Genomic DNA, 22,206 nt, shown 5'->3' with positions numbered 1-22,206 from the left:
ATTGCCCTCGATGTTGTTAAGCTTCCTGAGAAGTTTTGTGTCGTTCCGACAACTTTTTTCTGTTTGCCTCTTGCAGGCTCTGTTGACCTAGGGTTTTTCCAGTCGTTCTTTCTCGAGCTTTGAGTGCTAGAAACTCATCTCCTATACTAGGGTAACCCACCTCTAAGTTCTTGCAAGGTTTGGTTAGGCGGTTGTGCCCCTACCTAGCGTTCTTCCCCATTCCCCGTCTGCTCTTGTTTCTTGGTTTTGGTGAGTTTTCGCGACAAAAGTTAACGATAAGCATCAAAAGCTTATGGCAACGAGTCTACCTCTCATGTCTGGTGTCCTCTGAGCTCTCGTAGCAGTCGTAGAAGGCGGTAGAAGGTGGATGCTCCTGTGTGCTCTTTGCTCTCTCCAAGAAGGTAATAGTGGAAATGAGCTTGATAGTGAAGTGAAAAATACTTAACTTCGGGCTTCCCGGATCACTTGTTACCAAATTTGACATGTGCTCCTATCTCGTCGTGAAATGCACTTTAGGATTTGAAATTTCTCAATTTGGACTCCGTTTGACCTGTTTCTGAGAAATCTGTCCACTTTGCCAAAATTCTGTCATTTCGGGCTTTCCGCAACTTTTTCAGAATTGTACCCAATTTTTACCATGGGTTGCCCTTGTCATTAGGATCATCACCGTCTATTCTTTTCTTTTTTCCGATCTCATTTCACCTGCTTTTTTATTTTTCTTTTATTTTTATTAAGAAAATCATAAAAAATAAAGGAAAATAGCAAATTGAAGCCAAAAAATTCCAAACATACACGATAAATAGCTGGTAACCCTGTGTATATGAATATACACTTCTTTGTGATTTCTGGACTTGGATTACCACTTTTTTCCACTTTTTAGCTCCAAAAACACTCTTATTTAGTGATATTTACACATCTAGAGACCCAAATTCATCATTTGATCTCTTCTTGTTGCAAAACAAGGTATATAAGGGCATAAATATTATCAATATCCGCAATCAAACATAAAAAATTGCAAAATCATGTAAGACACTGCCCTTGTAATATAATTTTTGTTTTTCTTTGTTTTTTTCCGCTTGTAGCTGCTTTGTAGCTCCTGTATACCTCCCCCCCTCCTAGTCTGAGTCCTCCCGGACGACTATGAAGTGTCTGTGGGTGAAGCATTGTAGTTGTTTTGGTCATAAGTTCCCAATGCAATTGTAGAGCGATGATACAACAGTCTTTCCAATAAAGCTGCTCTTTGTTTGATTGAAGGATTGGTGGTCGGGTTTTGGGTTGGTTTTGGCACTTCGGTAGTAGAATCAGTAGATGGATTCTTCGTTACCTTGTTGTCTTTTTTTACAATCCAAATCTGCTTCCGCTTTGCTTGTGCTTGCCACAAACTCTTTGCGACCCAAACCTGCTTTGTTCTGTGTGTTGATTTCCTCGCCTTGAAATACCTAGGAGTTTCCGTTGATTGTATTGAAGGGAGTTCCTGTTTACAAATCTTTGGGATCCAAATTTGCTTGCTATAGCTTTGTGCCGTCATGAACTTCTTTGGAATCCAGATCTGTTTCACTGTCCTTGATTGTCGGGGATCACTCTGTTGTCTGGTATTGAAGACTCTGTTTGTTTTTTTTGGCACCACCTTTTTTGGTCTCCATACCAACTTTGACTCCGTTTTTTCCAAGGTTGAGCTGTTATATTATTGCTTGTCTTCCTTATCCACTGTTGAGAGTTCCTCGTCGAAGAGCAATCCAGTTGTGTAGAAACTTTTGGTTGCCATTGCTTCTTCTTTTTCTCTGTTTGTTGTTTACCTTGTCCGTGGATTCTTCCTTTGGAGTTGGCTCTGCTCCTTTGGTGAACTTAACTGATTGACTTTCACCTTCGTATTTGATAAGCACTGATTTAGAACTCCAGTCAATCATTGCATTGTATTGCTTCTGCCATGGTTGTCCTAGCAATAATGGATGTTGTGTAGCTTGGTCTTCAACCACGTAAAACATATGAGGATACACATATTGGTTAATCTGTATATGTAAAACTGTGCATCCGACAGTTTTGATTGAATTCTCAGAGTAACTCTTTAACTCTTGCTTGGCAGTTTGTAGTTTAGTGTCATTTGTCAATTGTCTATACAAACTGAGTGAAAGTAGGTTAGCTTGAGCTCCTGAATCCAATAGTGCTCTGGCTTTGATTTGGTTGGTTCCTACTTTGCATTCAACGATGGGTTCTTCTTTGTCATTCCCCATTTCTGTTATACTAACTGCGTTTATTCGTATTGCTCCTTCATTGCGCTGTTTCTGACGCAGTAGTCTTCTTTTCTCCATTCTTTCCTTCGCCTCAGCTTGCGCTTCCTCTACAATCTTTTTCTTTTTTTGGACACGCAGCTTTTCTTGATGTATTTTGAGAAGCATGTCTTGTGTTAGCGGCAACAGATACTTTTTCACTCTGCATCCACTAATCCAATTGGGCATTTCTTCTCCGTCTAATGTAGCAAGCTTGACGGCTCCACTTGGTGATAGATCTTTAATCACCAGAGGTCCCATCCCTCGCTTTTTAAGCTTCTTAGCATGCTGTTTCAGAGTGTAAACTAGGACATAGTCCCCAACTTTAAACTCTTTAGTCCGCACATGCTTATCAAAAAATTCTTTTGTCGCCTTTTTTGAGCGTAGATGGAAGCTACTGCTTTTAGGCGAAGCTCATCTAGCTTTTCCAGGTCATCTATTCTATCAGAGAGCTCGTGCCCTGTCCACTCTAGATCCTTAGCCACCCTTAAGGTTGAAATCAAGAATTCTATTGGCAAGATAGCATTTAGCCCAAAAACCATGTTATATGGGGTCGTTCCTATTGATGTTTTATATGCTACCCTATATGCCCATAATGTTGAATGCAACTTCTGGTCCCAGTCAGTTCTCGACTCAGATACAATCTTCGTAAGGACCGTGCATATGGTTTTGTTTGTTGCTTCAGCTTGTCCGTTTGCTTGTGGATGATACGGGGCTGATTTCCTATGGATTACCATGAATTCATCTAGAAGGATCTCTATCACTTCATTTATGAAATGTGTGCCTCGATCACTCACAATTTCTATTGGCAATCCATATCGTACAAAGACGTATTCATATAGAAATTGTGCCGTGGTCCTGGCATCTGCTTTTTGAGTTGCCTTTGCTTCGACCCACTTTGTTAGATAGTCTGTAGCCACAATGATGTATTGTGCATGAGTCTTATATGCAGGAGGTGAAATGGGTCCGACATAATCAATCCCCCATTTTGCAAAAGCTCTTGCCCCCATCATTGGTCTAAGCGGCATATCATCTCTTTTAAGTGGTACTTTGGTCCGCTGACAGTCATCACACCGTTTAACGTATTCCTCAGCGTCCATATGTAATGTTGGCCACCATATTCCTGCGGCTAAGACAAGTTTTGCTGTCTTATCACCTGAGAAATGGCCTCCACCTACTCCTCCATGAGCTTGCTCCAGGATTATCACATACTCAGACTCTGATGCGCAAATCCTAAGCTGGTTGTCTTTACCTCTCTTATAGAGTTGATCTCCTATTAAAGCGTAATCTCTAGCTTCTGTCTCTACAGATTTCTGACGAGCTTTTGACGTTCCTTCTGGGAAAGTTCTATTTGTGAGATATTCAACAATATACTGACTCCATTCTGGAGCGATCATTATCTGATATAATGTCGAATACTCGCTGGCGGTTTTGATGAACATACAATACATACAGTGACATATTCATGTACGCTTTCTTTCATTCCTGGCCAATAGACTCCCAATTGTAACAAATTCCTATATGTGTTCCTTCTTGAACAATGAAATGCACATTCCTGAACATGTGCTTCGCGCAGATATATATTATATTCCTCAGGATTGATGCATAGTCGTAAAACATGATCATTTCCCAATTGATACAACCTTCCTGCAATCAATTGAAGATTCTTGGATTGCTGAATAGCAATATGTTTCAGGTTGTATTCTCTTCTATCGAACTCTCCTCCATAGGTTAATAGGTTAACGACATTTTGAGACCACTTCGGTATCATTTCTATGTTGAACAAGTACGCGTCTGGCATGTCGTCATCTACTCCTATAGGGTCTTCTCCATTCGTCAATCGCGAAAGATGATCAGCTCTAAGATGTGTTTTTCCTTTCTTTACTACTACCGTGAAGTCGAATTCCAGTAAGATAATGAACCATCTCACTATTCTCCCGGTATTGCATGGTTTATTCACTAGGTAGAGCAAGGCTTGGTGATCCGTAAAAAACACAAACTTGTTGGCTAGAAGATAATGCCGAAATTTCTTCACAGCATATATCATTCCTAATCCCTCTCGCTCTGTTGTGGTGTAATTCTTCTCTGCATGGTTGAGCTGTCGACTGGCGTAACAGATAGGAAAATCCATGTTTCCTTCTTCTGGCTGAGCCAGAATGCATCCTATTGCATATGCCGAAGCATCTATATGCACATGGAATATCTTCTCCCAATCTGGTGATTTCAAGACTGGAGCAGTAATGAGTGCCTCTTTCAATTTCTTGAATGATTCCTCACACTCCTCTGTCCATTCAAAGTTCACTATTAGCCTGTAAAGTGGTTGGCCTATTATAGCGTACATGTAAATGAATCGTCTATAATATCCGCAATGTCCCATAAAGCTCTGTACTTGTTTCGCATTGGTTGGTCTAGGCATATCCACTATAACTTTTATCTTCTCTAAATCCGTGGATATTCCGTTTTGTGAGACAATATGTCCCAGAATTCTGCCCTGTCGGACCATAAACACACATTTCTCAGGATTGAGACAAATGCGATATGTCCTACATTTCTCAAATACTTTTCTTAGGTGTTCTAGATGCTCATCTCTCAGTAGAGAATGTACACATAAGTCATCCATGTATATTTCTAGAAACAGCCTTAAGTATTCTTTGAAAGCATGCGTCATCAGCCTCTGGAAGGTTGCGGGAGCATTGGTTAGACCAAAAGGCATAACCCGATAAGCATAAATTCCCCACTCCGTTGCAAAAGCTGTTTTATGTTGATCTTCCAGTGCTATGGCTAGCTGGTTATATCCTGAAAAACCATCAAGAAAGGAGTATGCTGTTTTCCCTGATACACGCTCTAGAACATGATCAGTTATCGGCAGGGGATAATTGTCCCTGATTGTTGCAGCATTCACTTTCTTTAAGTTGACACACACTCGGAGTTTTCCGTTCTTCTTAGGTACTACCACAATCGGAGATACCCAATCAGTGTGTTCAATCTCGTATATGAATTCAGCTTCCATTAGCTTATCTATCTCTTCTTTGATTCGCTTAGCAAACGTATCATTATATGTGTATGGTCTCTGTCTGCTAGGCTTTGCGTCTTGTTTCAGTGGGATTGTGTGTTGGCATATCGATGGGTCAACTCCCTTTAAGTCCTTATAAGACCATGCAAACACATCCCTATACTCTCTGAGAAGACTCAAAAGTCTCTCTTCCTCGCCTGGAGACAAATCTGTGGCTATGTACACCGGTCTAGGTGGCTCACCTGGAGCTGCTAAATCAACTTTTTTTGCATCCTCCGGTCCGTCATAAGATTCGTTCTCCTTCCTCTCTCGAATAGGTGGGGTTAATATCACCTTCCTATCCTCTATTGTGAATTTCCTATAGTGAGAGGGAACATCCATGTTTTCCTTGATTTTGACGTTTTCGTCCTCTCCACTCTCAATTTCTGTCGTCCAAACTTCCTTCAGAGTTTTCTTGAGCTCTCTGTACTTGTTTCTACGTTCTAACTTGGACTCCGTGTATTCTCTGTTGCGCTTGTTCTTTTCTGATTTTTCTGTTTCAGTTTTCGTTCCATTATTTTGAACTTGATTTCTTGAGCCTCTTTTGTCTTTTCGTAAGCTCTTTTGATCACTGCCTCTCATTCTTCCAGAAATCTTATCCTTAACACAATCTTCAGCCTTTACTAGCATTAGGAATTGATTTTTTCCTCTTATTCTAGGCATCGGATTGGTTCTAACCCCTTTTGTTTTTTTCTTTGCTCTATAGTGTTTCTGGCGTTGTTTAGTTTGGTTCGGAAAATCATAAAATCGGACATCCGTTATAGTTTCTTCGTTTCCGCTTGAATTGTCCGTTGACTCGTTGTCTGCTTCATTTCCCCACTCTGGATGATTGGGAATGTCGTGAAACACCTCTTCTTCATCTTCCTTTTCCAGTGTATCGTTCTTTTCAGTTTCTTTTTCGAGTACAGTTCTCAACATGAAATACGGAACCACGTCGTACCCGTCCTTGTCGCAAAATTTTGTTGTGGGACCATCCGGAATTGCACAAACATCTAGGGTTGCTAGAATGTGTGTCCATTCTAATGGTTCAAACGTGTCCTCTGGAAAGGGTTCTCCTACATAAGTTTCGTCTTCGATAGCCCTTTCTAAAACACATTCTTCTCGTTTCAGACTTCCACATTTCGAAGCTCCACACATCCATAACTCCTTGGGTTTACCTAACCAAGCTGGAAATTCGGATCCCGCCAAAGTAGCTGAATCAAACTCCTCTACCGGTGTTCGGTTCACATCTTTGTAGCTATGGTCTTTCAGGTTCACACGTGTAGTGGTTTCCATATTTCTCAGGTATATGTGATCGTAGCCCCAATCTTGGACCATTTTCAACTGTCTCATGAATGGTCTTCCCAGTATGATATCATAGTTATTCTCCTTGCCAAAATCGACAATAGCAAAAGTATGTTCGTATTCAATGCCGCAAGAAGTCACTACAACTTTCTCTAATAACCCCATAGGTTTCTCCATGTGTCCATCTGCTAATTGGAGTTTCAACCTAGTCTTCCTTATTGCTGGTTTCCCCCATTTTTTCCAGATTTCTTTTGTAGCAATGGCTACCCCAGCTCCGCTGTCTAGTATTGCCATGTGTTCACTCCTTGGAATTCAACTGGTAAGGTTGTATTCCCCTCTTCACCTTCGCAATACTCTCCGACCTTGTTTAAGGGTACAGGCTTAGCGTTCTTTTGTGGCTTGCTCAGCTCCTCAATGCTCTCTTGCAATCTCGATGTTGGATCTTTTATCCCGAATTTCTCCAAGCATTTTCCTACAGTGGTCCACATATGTGGTCTTAGCCTCAAAAGCTCAGCTAGAGTGATAGTGCATGTCACTGGTGTTGACAAAATCTCTATCAATCCTTGCGAGTCCATGACTTTTTCTGATGAGATTTTTCGTGAGGGAAGTGCTCTAATCTCGGATTTTGCTTCATACTCTCCTAAGTATGAAGGTAAGGTTTTCAGTGAATGAGGTTTGCTCTCCATTGTTCTAACAGAGCCCCCATCTCCCCAGTAAGATTGCAGATCCAAGTCCACTTGAGATCCTGCCTCAAATTCCACTATGGGAGGATTCCTGATGTCCTTTTCCCAATTTGTCTGATTAGCTTGGCAACTTAGCTCGTTTGCAAAGTTTGCCTCTCTCACTTGTTTCCAAAATTCATTGTAATCCTCATCTTTTCCGTAAATCCTCTGTATGACTGGATGAAAACTCTCTATCTCCTGATCGGTTGTGTTCAATACTATGCGGTCATCCTTTTGTGTATTTTCAGGCTTTTGTGCACTGGGAGTCTTTTCAGCTACCCGTGAAACGATAGTCTCTTGCTGAATTGGGTTTTCCTTTCCACAATTCATTGTTTCTTTTGGTGGTTCTAATAAGGCTTGTGCAGTCTCGATCATTCTCTGGCACATTTCAAGTCTCTGCTTTTCCAATTCCGCGTTTGGGTATGTCATCCACCTCTGTTCTTGTGTTTGGTTGTTCTTTAACCTAGCTTCGTAAGCTCTCATCAGTGCGTCCAATGGTTCGTGTACTTTGTCGACTAGCACTGATCCCCCTGAGCTTAAGCTCGTTGTTTCTTTGATACTCTTTTGTTTCGTTCTTTCCGGGCTCATCTCTCGTTTCCCGTTTTGACTCTCAAGTTTTTCTAATCTAGCTTTAGTTTGCTTTAGTTCCTCAGCTAGAATAGCGTCTTCACGTTCTTTTCTCAACTTCATGCGTGCTTTTCTAGCTTTCCATGTGTTTTTCTGACTCCGCGGTCCTTGACTAACCACTTCAGTCGCTAACTTTCCATTCTCAGGTTCTCTAGTGGTTTTCTTAGCTTGAGCTCTAGTAACAACTTGCGTTGGTATCAGAGTTTCATTTTCAGACCCACTGCTGGTAGGAATAGTTTCTAGCATATTCAATGTCGTCTTTTGCACTTTGTTTGGATTCTTTGAACAATCCTCAATGAAGTGAGTAACCCCACACTCAGTGCAATAAGCGTTAATTCTAATGATTTCCGTATGTGGGCAAACATTCATCAGATGGTCACCTCCACACTTGTAACAGGGTCCTAGTGCTGGTCTTGGTCCCATTTGATTCGTCCTTTGTGGATAGGATGGTCTCTGTCCTGTTAACCCTCCATGAGCTATGAACATCAAGGTTCTTGCGTCCATATTGTATCTCTCTTCATCAGAAGCACTTGTAATTGTTGGTATTCCAACATTCCCCATCATGCCCCATGGTTCTGGTTGTTTGGGTTCTTCTGGTGGGTAATACACTGTTGGAGACATGTGTGCACCCGATTCTTCATAATAGGCTTGAACAGGCACTAAGGCTTGTTCTTCCTGATTCTCTAAGGTTGGTGCATATCTAATGCCCACTGGTCTTGCTCCTGGTAAAGGTGGTTGTTGTCCCAATACCGGTTGCGGTCTTTCTATCCCCATAGGTCCAGGTACATTTCCCGTTGGGTATCGAGGTACTGGATGTATCTGAGGTGGTGCTAATTGAGCAGGAGGTGCATACTGGCGCTCCCTTACATACCCTTTGTTGTAATAACACTCCTCTGTTGGATGATTTGTCCATTTTTTTCAATAGCACACCATTTCAGGGTTTTGGCAATGGTTTTTGGTATGGTGCCATCCTTTTTAGAGCATCTTCTATCATTTGCTCTACATTTGGCATGGTTGTTGTTTGAACATTCTTTTTAGTGGTAGTCTCGCTCGCTACGGAGGAGGAGCTACTGGATGCAAAATCTGTATCCGCTGACACCTCTCCATAAACCGTACAGTTATCCACTAAGTACAATGCCTCTCTCGTTACTTGCTCGAAACTTGTACAAGCTTTCAAGTGCAAGTCCTTCTTGAGAGTGTCGTTCCTCAGTCCCTCAATAAAGAGAACAGATAGTCTGTCATCTTGTGGTCGTTCACGTACTGGACATCTCTCAATGTATTGTTTGAAGCGAAGTGAAGCTTCCTTCACTTTTTCGTGTTCTCTCTGTTTAAAAGCATATATTTGTGAGACCGTATTGTGCTTAATCCCTCGTTTTGAGAATTCCTCAGCAAACTCTCTTAGCAAATGGTCAATGTCATGGAATCCCCCAATGTTCATTGGTTGAAACCATGTCAATGCAGTACCTTCTAGAGTAAGACCAAATCCCTCGTATTGTGTATGGAAATCTGTTATCTGCTCAGCTCTTAAGACTTGCTTAAAGAGTGACACATGTGCATACGGATCTCCTGAACCACCATACTTCTTTGGCATACACTTGGCTACTTGAGATGGTCTCATACGTCTATGATCTGCTACCAATCTCATTGCTCCTGTGTCCCGGCTAAAGCTTTCTCTAGCATCATGGACTTCATGGGTTACCCTTGTCGGTTCCCCGCCCTGAATCTACTACTAGGAGGTAAATGTGATGGTTCCGCTTCAAACCTTGGACCTGGAGTGGTATAGGTGGGGATTGGAACTGCACTACCTCGATTCGTCTCCATTGACTCTCTGGAATGTAATGATCCCATTGGTCCGAGCTTCGAGTCCCAAGGTTGACTGAAAGAGTCAGCAACCTGAGTTCTTTGTCCTCCTGTTGTCATTGAGTTTTGCACTCCAGTTGTTGGTGCTGGTCTATGTGAGCTAGAAGTAACATAATACTGATGTAGTGGTCCCCCAAAGTATGTATATCCTTCTAATTCTTTCTTGCCCATTGTTGAGTATTGCCTGCCATACTTATCGTAAGCGGCAATTTTCACTTCCGATCCCTCTGTGTAGGTAAAGACATAAAGTCTTTTTTGGTCTGTCAACTCTCCGGTGTAGGGTTCTTCACATCTATAATAGAGATCTTGCTCCCCATTATTATATTTGTACAGCCCCACATAGATGTTATCAGTGTTGATCCTTGTAGTTTCATTCTCTCTTCTTAACCTCGCATTAGGGAAGTTCATTATTGGTGCTTTCTCCTCGAGTTCTTCATCTATTTTGGCTTTGGTGCCCATCAATCCCCACTTGTCCACAATGTTAGGGTTTAGGACTACCAAGTACATGGTACCCTCGTCATCTAGATATCTATCTCCGCTATAGCTCACAGGCACTAAGTCCTTGAACTCACTAGGTCTATCTTCTATCTTTACACAATAGCGGTCCATTCCATCTTTGTAGATCTTGGCACCTTGCTCATTGTCGTACTGGTATTTTATGAACAATAGCTTCATGGTGGCGGAAGGGTTTGATGATCCTGCTGCCATATTTTCTCTGTTGTTCAGGTTCAAGTGTTCCAAGTTTTCGGTGAAAATCTCGTAAGATCTCTCCGAAGAAGTATCAGAAACACTTCCTTCAAAGATCGGCTCTAATGGTTGCACCCAACTTTGGTTTACACTTCCCTCGGTTGATATGACACTTGCTGGTTCCCCTTGTTTTGGTTGATTATTCCGGAGATTCCTGCCCGATCTCAAATTCATCAATTCCCCTAAAGGACTGTAGCTTTTCCGTCTCGGCAATTTGTTTTCCCCAAGTTTTTGTGGTCAGAATTGATCCAAACTGACTGATACTTGGTCAATTGTTTAATCTTGTCAGTTGGACATCTTCTGTTTCATCAAGTGAGAATTTTGTTACTGTTATGCTGAAAAAGACATTATACGCGTATGATGTCTTTTTTCACAGATTTTGACTATTTTGGTTATGCTCACTCTCAGTGTCCCCTTTATGCTCTGTTCACTCACAAAATTCAGTTTGAACTCTGTTTGAGCAAGTTATGGCTAGTTCAGGCTTTTCTTGGCAATTTCCCGCTTTTGACTTGTTTTTTGGGTCAATTGTGATCCAAATGGTATGAAACTTGAAATATAACCTCTAGACAGCTATTACAATGGATCTGTGTTAGCAAAGTATCAAAATATGTCCAAAATTAGGTCAAAGACATCATACGCGTATGATGTCTTTTTTCATCAATTTGGGTCCAAACTTGATATTTATGCTTTCAACAGTGCTTGTGACAATCTTGTCAGGTCAGATTTCAAAAATAAGTAGTGGATGTGCCAAAAGACATTATACGCGTATGATGTCTTTTGTCCCAGATTTTGACTATTTTTGGTTTTAAGCCTTCTCCAATGTTTATAATTGAGTTTCAAGTGTTTTTGTCAGGTTTGAATGTAAAAACAAGATTTGAATCCAAAATTTCCTATTCTTTGCGTTTCTTGGACTCCGACTTGTCTTTTTTTGGGTTTCTTTGAGTGTTAATGTTCTTGTTTTAAGTTGATCTTAGGGTAAAACCCCCCTTCTAAACACTCTGGCAATGTCAAATTTTCAATTTTAGTCTCTGTTTAGGTCCTAAGACATCATACGCGTATGATGTCAAAGTTTCAGATTTCCAGTTTTTCAGCACAGAACTCTTCCAATAGCTCTTTTAAGTGCTCAGCAACAATCAGTTACACAGAAAATTTTTCTGAACTTTGTTTATTGCATATTTCACTACCAAAGCGACTTTTTTTCAGTGATCTAACATGCAATCAAACACATCAAGCGAATAGAACACCAATTGATAGCTCTAGATCAGGATCAAATCAGGCCCTACCTAAGCTACTTCTAATCATAAAATGGATTTTTTTTTTGCAATTGAAAATATAAAGAGATTTACTACCACACAAGGAGTAGCAAATGCTTTTTATGTCAACAACCACTTAATCACCATCAAAAACAATCTAATCTAAGCTAAACTAAAAATACTGTCAACACGGAAGACCCAGGAATACCCCACTTCCTAGTATCTCTCGAGACCTTCGGAGTCCACCACTCCTAGATCTTTTCTAACTAAAGTATACAAAGTAGTTTATACGACTCACCTCGTAGGATTAGTCTAAGGTCACCTACTTAGGGCTCTCGTCCCCGGCAGCGGCGCCAAATGTTAAGGCGGTTACGCCGCTAGCGGAAGCTAAATAGCGAGAACTCAACCAACAACAGAATTTGTCAGACGAGGACGAAGCTTGACCCGTAGGCGCATGGAAACAACTAGGTGGGTGTCAAATCACCTACTCGACCTTCTAATGACAATCACTACTAAGGAAATCAAATCTAAGTTCTAAAACACGCAAGTGACTGAAATCCGTACTACGAACGAATGCTATACGAAACAGGATCTAGAATCATTGAATCGATCTCAAACTCAAAGGGAAGTCTATACACTAGGTCAGAACAACACCCTAAAGACTTGAACTACAAAATCAACCTATAACCACTCCGTGCGGTAAACGCGTATGAAGACAGGCCGAAAAATACAGGTGACCGAAACTTGACCCCGATGGTACTAATGTGTAGCTCTACTCGTTGTGGTTCTATAGATATGCTGCACGCTCTATTCCGACACACGAGTTGGAAGAAAACTCATACCGAAGCTCGTAGGAACTTACCACACGTAGAAGCCGATAGCGCGCACTCTTGGTATCTGTGCGTAGCTCTCACAATGGCGGTGTCGCTTCTCCAATGGCAGCCCCGTAGCTCGCGTAGCAAGGAGATAAGACTCTCTCTCTCTCTCTCTCTCTCTCTCTCTCTCTCTCTCTCTCTCTCTCTCTCTCTCAGACACAGTCACGGCGCTCAAAAAACCCCTTTGATTAATAATTGAATCCCCTTTAGGTTACAAAACTTTGGCTTATATACCTCAGCCTTGGAGGTGAGAACATCTCTAATTATTTACATTAACAGGTGAAATTACTTCGGGATTACAAGCTGGAAACTCAATTGAGTCCCGTTACTTAATGAATGGCTCAAATCAAAATTAATGTCGGAAAGACATTTATTACAATCAATGGTTACAAAATGATGGGTGTGAGCAAAAATGCGGGTGTGATCCTCTGCTGGCTCAACACGAGGCTTTGGGGGTTGGGAAATATTACTAGGATGCTAGAGGGGAGTACTTTTTTTGGGGGGACTTCTTCGTAGGAGGCGGTGAAACTTCCTCGCTCATCGATTTTCCATCTCCACCTCAAACCAAAATCCAAGCGACTTACACGCTGATGAGCATGAACATGATCTATAGAGATAAAATTATCAATGAGGTTGACCCTACAAACTTTCTCTACGTGATGAGATGTTTTTCCTGAACAAGCCATGTGTAAAAGAGGTCTCACAATTCATTCTCTTCCTTAGCCTTGTTACGTTGCTGCTTTGAGCTGTTCATCTTCGATGATCGCGTATTTTTGGATTGTCCAACTGCACCATAAAGAGACACATGAATAAAACTCATTCAATGCATGTAGGGAGCCAAGTCCTAGATAGCCAAAACAACTTACCATCAGCATGTTTCATTCGCTTCCTTGACTTCTTCACCATATCACTAAGGAAGAGAGGGGAATCTGATCTGCATGACCATGAACCATGCGTTGCACCGCTTCCACACCCCCCCTCTTGCACTACAAAATCTGTCATCTTAACATCCGCATCTTCCATAGGTTCAATTTACTTTGGTTCTGGTTCACCTATTATTTGTTGAGAGGGCTCCACCTCAACCAACTGGGGTTTTGTCAATTGCCACATGTGACCTTCCTCGCAAGCCAGAGTTTTGTCACTTGTCAAGGATGAGCCTTCCCTACCACCTGGAGTTGACTGATCATCAAATTGCATGTTTGTATCTATGGTGTGGGCGTCGTCCGAAGTTGGATCAACGTTAAGGTTTGGCACCTCAGGTGTTAATGTTGCCACATATGGCATATTAGTGGAACCTGCAACTACACCACATAAGTTGTAGCTTGTGTAATCAAAAAAGTTACTTACATTCTTAACAAACTGTATAATTAATCTCGATAGGCATGGAGAATAGAAAACCAACCATTATGCACACACATTGACTTTGCTGATTCTGGAATACTCTGCTTACAGAAAGGGTTGGCCTTTCTCTGACCCAACCCATCCAACAAAACACGAAGCATGGTATGTATTGCCAAACGCTGGTGTATACACACACACACTACTTCGGAAGCCACAAAACCTAAACCACATGTAGCACATGCTCTTGGAATAGTCACTTTGGCATGCTCGTGACTCCCATGCTCCCCAGCTGTCAGTCGTAGCAACATTAAGTCACCTCTCTTCACTTGATCAAGCAATCTCTCACAAGATGTGACTTGAGCAACACATGTAGCTTTCTGATGCTGCCAGTTTAATTAGTTCTTTCTGCACCACACTTGACAAGTAGATATTAGTCCATGTCAAAAAATTACCAAGGATACACTCTAAGTACCTATGAGAGTACCAAGGAGAATCTCAAAGTACCAATCATAAGAACTTACCAAGCACATAGGAAAGGCACTTTGCAAAAAAGGCATATGTACATTCCCATGGTACAAACACATGCATGGTACTTAGGAAAAAAAGGACATGTACTTTCACAATGTACAAACACATGCATCGTACTTTGGAAACAAGGCATATGTACTTTCAAAGTATCGACCTATGAAAGGTACCTTGAAAGATAAAGGCATATATTTTGTCAATGTACCTATGATAGGTACAATAAACCCTACAAGTAATACAACAATATGTACAAAGTGCCTATGTGGGTAGTCTTGCTTGTACCTTGAATTTGAACTACCATATTACTTAGCCTCACAAAGTACCTTTAATCCTAGTCTAATGGAGGACTTTGTGATTTCCACCACCATCACTAAGATTTGTGAACCACTAGTCAATAAACTTGCATTGGTACTTACAAAAAGTACCATGATCTACTCAATCCACCTTAAATGTTGGATTTTGAGAGCTCTACCTATTTGCTACCATTTATAAGCTCTATGAAGCACCTGTTGGAGCTATATATGGCTCACTCTACTGAACTTGGTCTCACCTATATATTTGTATCTTGTCCTCAATATGAATCAGTCTTTGGGAGCGTATATGGTGTGTCTCTTGTCTCGTCTCTTTCTCTTTCTCTCTACATCTCAACATGGTATCAGAGCGGTAACGATCACGCGCCGATTCAATTCATGGTGACACAACAGTATGTGTATGCGATTCGCATGTAAGATTCAAAATTGCTACAAATTTTATTTTTGAGCGTTGATTCTTGTTAATTGTGGTTGTTTTGTGTTAAGAAGAATATGGTTAGTTTTTTATGTGGCATTTATTTCTAATCAATCTAATCGTTGATTACGTTTTCTTGTTGATGACACCCTGAACTTCATCTCAATTTTTCTTGTTGTTCTGCTCAAAATTTGGAGAAACGGGAAAAGCGCCATGGAGCATAGCGCAATGGCGCTTTTCATCCAAAATTTGTTCGTCTCCTCGAGCTCTTCGATTTGAGTTCTAGGTTTGCGTCAATCGGAGTTCGCAGCAGAAAGTTATGTTGTTTTTACAGCAATTGAGCTTGACGCAGCTTTCTTCATCCTACTTCTTCGTGAAGCGTCCGCGATCGTTTTTCTTATTTTGGCGTTAACTTTTTTGAGAAGATTTAGCTTTTTGCTATTCGTATTGTGGCCATCAATCTTGCATCTCACGTCACTCTATTTTGACGACTCGTTTATTATTAACGTCTCCTTTACCCTGCCTTTTTTGGGTGACGTCTCTCACATCTTTGGACATTCCTTGAGCATCCTTCTTACGTTTATCATTGACAGAACGCAGTACTCATATCTCTCTCATTCTCAATTGCGGACTTCACCATATATGGTGTGCAGATTCTGCGATCTTATCTTATACGTCTTCTTGCAACAAGATATGGCTATGAATATTCTCGTCAACGGCTTTCTTTCTGGCCAGCGTTTTGTTCCTCCTTTCCAAGGTCAAGGATTTCCAGGCTGGAAAGCAAAGATGTTAATAATACTTGAAGGCGATGAACTCTTCGATGTTGTTCTTGTAAATCGTGTTTGTCCGCCTCAGTCTGTTGATACGGATAATGATAAAGTGCTTATCACTGAAGGACCTATATTTGAAAATTGCAATGTTGCCTATACGGATTGGCAACGACGTGATAAAGCAGCTCGTCGTTATATTCTTTCTGCTCTTATTGATTCCCTTTTTCTTGATGTGTATGAACTGCCTACTTCCCGCGATGTATGGAAGTACCTTATTGCAAACTTTCAGAAGAAATCTGTTACAGAAATACTTTATTTGAGAGGGTTGCTTAACAAGTTACAATATGAAGTTGGTACTGCCATGACGGGACATATTGAATCTTTCAAATCTGTTATTAATCAACTTGCTGCTGCCGGTGATCCTGTTCCACAAAAGCAACTGATTACACTTCTCCTTGATACGGTGAAGGACTCTTCTTATGATAACATTGTTACTATTCTCTCAAATAAAGATGGTCTTGATTTCGACCAAGCCTGCATGTCTTTAATTGAATACTCTCCACGTCACGAATGTTGGAATGCTGGTCACGATACAACTATGATTTCACAAGAGGAGACTGAGGCACAACAGATGGAATGTGCTTTTTATGCTCGAAGGCGTCCATTTCAACGAGGAAACCGCAGAGGTGGCCGTCGCGGTAATACTTTCTCTCGTCTCAAATTTCGTAATAAGCAATGTTCTTACTGCAACAGAAATGGCCATACTGAAGATGATTGTTGGGCACGTCAATATGATGAAGAACACAATATTACCACAAAACAACAATGTTTATCTAGAGACTCTTCTTCTTCTTCTTGTGAATATTGTGGATGATTTGATCATCCCACTCATATGTGCTATAAGCGTCGATTCGACACAGATCGGAATAGAGCATATGCTACTGAACATCCAAACAACATTGTACCAGAAACAAGCTGCGTCCTATGTTCAGTTGCTCCAGACAGAATACTTCATGTACGTGATGGATCACTTTTTATTTTCGATTCTGGTGCTACAGGAAATATGACATATCAGCCTAAGTGGCTCCATAACTATCATCCACTGCCAGTTCAACGTGTTGTTTATCTTGCTGATGATACTACTTGTCAAGTAAAGGGTATTGGAGACTTATATCTTGGTACTTTATCTTCTTCCACTCGAATTTTGCGAGGAGTATTACATGTACCAGATCTTCAACGTAATCTTCTTTCAGTTGCTAGACTTGTTGATCTTGGTCTGTTTGTTGGATTTGATCATACCAAATGCCGAATTGAGAAAGATGGACAGACTAGAGCCACTGCTCCTCGAAACTGTAATTTGTTTGAACTCTCTCTCAACGATGTTGTAGCAAATATTGTCACTGCTCTAGGTGATCATGATTGCAAAGTATGGCATCACCGTTTTGTTTATGCTGATTTCTCAAAAGTCCTTGATCTTCAACGTCGTGATCTTGTCCATGGCATGGATCTTAAAGCCCATCCCCATATGGGAATTTGTGAATTTTGTGCTCTTGGGAAACACAATCGTAAACCCTTTCCTCTTTTAAATACAACTCATTCTCATGACATATTGGATCTTGTTCATACTGATATATGTGGACCTCTACCTTCTTTGAGATCACAATATCACTACTTCATTACTTTCATTGATGATTTCTCAAGGTATACGACTGTATTTCTACTTAGACAAAAATCTGAAGCCTTATCTGTTTTCAAACAATTCCACAAGGCTGCGGAACTTCAAACTGGTCATCGCCTTAAGAAGCTTCGTAGTGACAATGGAGGCGAATATGTTTCTCGAGAGTTTGTGAGTTACTGTGTTAAAAGTGGAATTCATCATGAACACACTATTCCATATTCGCCTCAAGAGAACGGTGTTGCTGAACGAAAGAATCGTATTATTCTCAATGCTGTAAGATGTATACTAATTCATTCTGGCTTATCTCGTGTTTTCTGGGCTGAAGCTACTTTGACAGTAGCATTTATTCAGAATCATCTTCCTACTACTGCACCCTCTGGTAAGATACCCATCATAGCATGGACAGGTGACATTCCTTCTGTATCTCATTTTCGAACCTTTGGATGTATTGCTTATATTCATGTTCCCAAAGAAACACGAAAAAAGCTTGATGCTCCTGGTCTTAAAGTTATTTTAATTGGATATTCTGACACTTCCAAAGGCTACAAATTCTATGACCCTTCCTCCAAGAAAGTAATTGTGAATCGTGATGCTACTTTTAACAAACAGCTTATGGGAGGCTCATGGTCCATGGATGATTCTGATGATACTAAATCATTGCTTCATGCTTTTCCATTTCTTTCAGAAGATGAAACTCTTCCTATAGAGAAACTTTCCTCTTCACAACCATCCATTCCAAATGTTTCCAATGATGAGATTGATATTTTTGTTGATCTGCCTATTGATTTTGAACATGACTCATGTCGTGTTTATGATGACGATATTGTTGATAATGCTTTTTCTACTTCTGAAGATCCCGTTACTTATGATGAATCTATCTCTTCACCACAAAAGGATCAATGGCAAGAGGCTATGGAAGCAGAGTACGATTCTCTTATCTCCAAAGGTACATGGATACTAACTGAATTACCTCCTGTTCGTACAGCTATTAAATGTAAGTGGGTGTATAAGACAAAAGTAAAAGCAGATGGATATTTTGACAAGTTCAAGGCGTGTTTAGTTGCAAAATGTTATTCCCAAGTAGCTGGTGTTGATTATCAAGAGACTTTTTCACCAGTTGTTCACATTACAAGTGTTCGAGTTTTATTGGAATTTGCTGTTCAATTTGATTTAGAAGCTCATCAAATGGATGTGCGAACTGCTTCTCTTAATGGTGACTTGAAAGAGAAAATTTATATGGAACAACCAGAAGGGTTTGTTATTCCAGGTAAAGAAGACCTTGTTGCTCAACTCCATAAGGCACTATATGGTCTCAAACAAGCTTCGCGAGCCTGGTATACAAAATTTGATCTTTTTCTCACCTCTAAAGGATTCATCTCTTGCTCGTCAGACCCCAACTTATACAAAAAAATGCCAAGGTAGCAGTTTTGTGATTCTTTCTCTTTATGTGGATGATACGATCTTTGTTTCCAATGATTTGGGATTTCTTCAGCAAATGAGAAAGTTATTGTCTTCTGCATTTGATATGGTGGATCTTGGAGAGATTCACTCTTGTCGTGGCATTCAAATCCAGCGCGTACAAAAGGTATTTTATTCCTTCGACAGTCAAAGTTTATTGCAGATACTATTCAAAAATTTGGTATGGAATCTGCACATTCAGCCAACACACCTTGTCTTGCGAGCTCTACGAAGAACACTTCTGACAATGGCGGTCAACTTGTCACAAATCAACCTTATGCTAACTTGATTGGAGTCTTCAGTTTGTTGGCATGAACACTCGTCCTGATATTCTGTTTGCTGCTAATTATCTTGGACAACATCTTGCATGTCCTTCTCTTAAGCATTGGTCTGCTGCAAAGCATGTATTGAAATACTTGAAAGGCACTACAGATTTTGGTTTAGTATATCGAGCACATCGGATTCTATGCAATCTCTTTCTCTTTTGGGTTACACAGATGCAGCAGATGTAGACTGGGCAAGCTCACATTTATCTATGCAATCTACTAGTGGAAATTGCTTCTTTATAAATGGTTTTCTTGTTTCTTGGACCAGCAAGAAACAACGTTGTGTTGCAGTTTCTACGACTGAGTCAGAATATGTTGCTGCAGCTCGTGAGTTGATTTGGCTTCGACAAATGCTCGTTGATATTGGTCACTCTCCTCTTTCTAGCACACCCTTGCGGTGTGACAACCAAAGTGCTATTAGTCTTGCAAAAGACTATGTTCAACATAATAAGTCAAAGCACATTGCTGTCCATTATCATTATGTCAGGTATGAAGTACGCAAAGGAACCATTATGGTTGAACATTGTCCAAGTGACCAGATGATTGCAGACATTTTGACCAAAGGCCTTAATGAGTCACGTTTCATCTTCTTGCGCTCAGAGCTTGGAGTTGTTTCGGCCTCACTCTTTCTAGATTAGCTTCTTTGCTATTGTAATAGCTTTGTACATATGACATTGTAATCTTTTAGGTATCATGCACTATGCACACTCCACATTTGCACATTTTGATATCTAAGTCATTTGAATATTTGTACATAGATGGACAATTCACTTTCACATCATCACCGCCGGGTCATATTTTCACATTGTATAGGGGCTTGGGTTTTTCCCTTGAACTACCCAAGGGTTTTTTCATCCAAAGCTAGAGACCTTTGTTTGAGTGGGGGTGTTGGAGCTATATATGGCTCACTCTACTGAACTTGGTCTCACCTATATATTTGTATCTTGTCCTCAATATGAATCAGTATTTTGGAGCGTATATGGTGTGTCTCTTGTCTCGTCTCTCTCTCTCTTTCTCTCTACGTCTCAACAGCACCAACAATGCCTCATTGGTAACTACAAAAAGTACCATGGTGTATAAAATCAAAATCACATGGTGGAATATGAGAGTTCTGCTTCATTTTTACCATCCCTAGGCTCTGTGAAGCACCCTTACGGATTCATTGGTACTTATATAAAGTACCATGACATATTTAATCTTTGTTAAATGGTGGAGTTTGTGTAGTTGTGTCTACTTGTGCCTTGTTAAGTACCAAAAAAAACTCCATTGGGCCCTGTGGAAAGTACCATGCAAAACATAATCAGAGTCAGGTATTGAATCTTGAAAGTTGTACTTGTTAGGTAATATCAAAAACTCTATGAACCACTTAGAAAGTTCACATGGTACTTACATTGCATTAAAAACCTAATTGCAAGGTTTAGTTTTACATTGCATACCTCTATACGGTCAACGTCGTCTCTAATATTTGAGTTGCTTGCATCAGCCCCTAGAGCTATCAATACACTTGAGAGAGTAATGATCTTTACATCAATTACCATCAGCTCAAAATCAGATGCACCACATGCTCCTCCCTCCATGTTGTTTTTTAGTGTTTGAAGCTGGATCAGTTGCCCTTGAAGCACTGCTGCAGTTGAAGATGTTTCCTCTATCTTCCACATGCTCTGACTTTTCTCTTGTAGTTACACTTGGGCTGCATTTAGTGTTCTTTTCACACTCTCCAATGTACTCTTTCTTGCAACCAACATCTGCTCCACTTTCACCACGATTTGGAGATTAACAAAGCCAAACTTTTCATCCCGCCTAAAAGTAAGTTTGACCACTTACTTTTAGGCCCATGTGGTGTTGCAGATCGTCCTTCTGAGGGCTACTTTCCAGTGACGCCCAGCATGGGCTCTGCCTCGGCCATGAGCTAACGCTAGAGGGCCACCAACTTTGTATTCTAGAGCAGGTTTGTAGGCACCGCCGGGCTAGCAGTCCCAAGCACTCTCTCTAAGCACCAGGGGTTTTGTGAATATAAAGTAGAGCCAAGAAAGGAGCAATATCCGCTACACAAGCAAACATGGATAGAGTAGTGATAGATTAACAGAGCCAAACTTGTTATCCCACCATGGTTAATGTTATGGCAGGAAATAGAAGTTATCCCGCCATGGTCAATGAAAGCCTTTAGAGTGGATTGTGTGGTCCGAGTCACATTCTGACCATCATCCTTGCACTCAGTCCAGCTCTTGAGCTTTTTGTCCATCCAGCCCGGGATCTTCTTGCAGTGATCTAGGACCTATTCACCAAAAAAAGCCCTTGCAACCTTCCGTTGACCCGTTGGACTTTGCATGGCAGCTAGACATCTCTCATATACAAACAAGGTTGAAAACTTGTGTATGATTTCTTTGTTTCTTGGTATGGCTTGATATACTTTGTGAAACAATAACCTACATTCTTCTGCATATTCAGGGTGCACCATATGCAAGAAGATCCTAACACCCTTCTCCCTTTTCTTTGTGAAGACTACCAGCCAATCCTCATTTGTCACATCCTCATCAAAAAAATGTTGGTACAGCTTGCCTTCCAAACTTAGACCGTACTTCTTGTGTAGGTCATGTCGAGTAAAGCAAAATCTGGTCTTCTTGGGATATCGAGCCTTTTAAGATGCTACTATTTAGCACAAAAATTTAGAGGGAAGGGGATTAGTCAAAACAAT

This window comes from Adiantum capillus-veneris, chromosome 4 (assembly GCF_014529385.1).
Source record: "Adiantum capillus-veneris isolate H3 chromosome 4, ASM1452938v2, whole genome shotgun sequence".
NCBI classification, from domain to species: Eukaryota; Viridiplantae; Streptophyta; class Polypodiopsida; order Polypodiales; family Pteridaceae; genus Adiantum; species Adiantum capillus-veneris.
Note: the sequence above shows the minus strand (reverse complement) of the source record.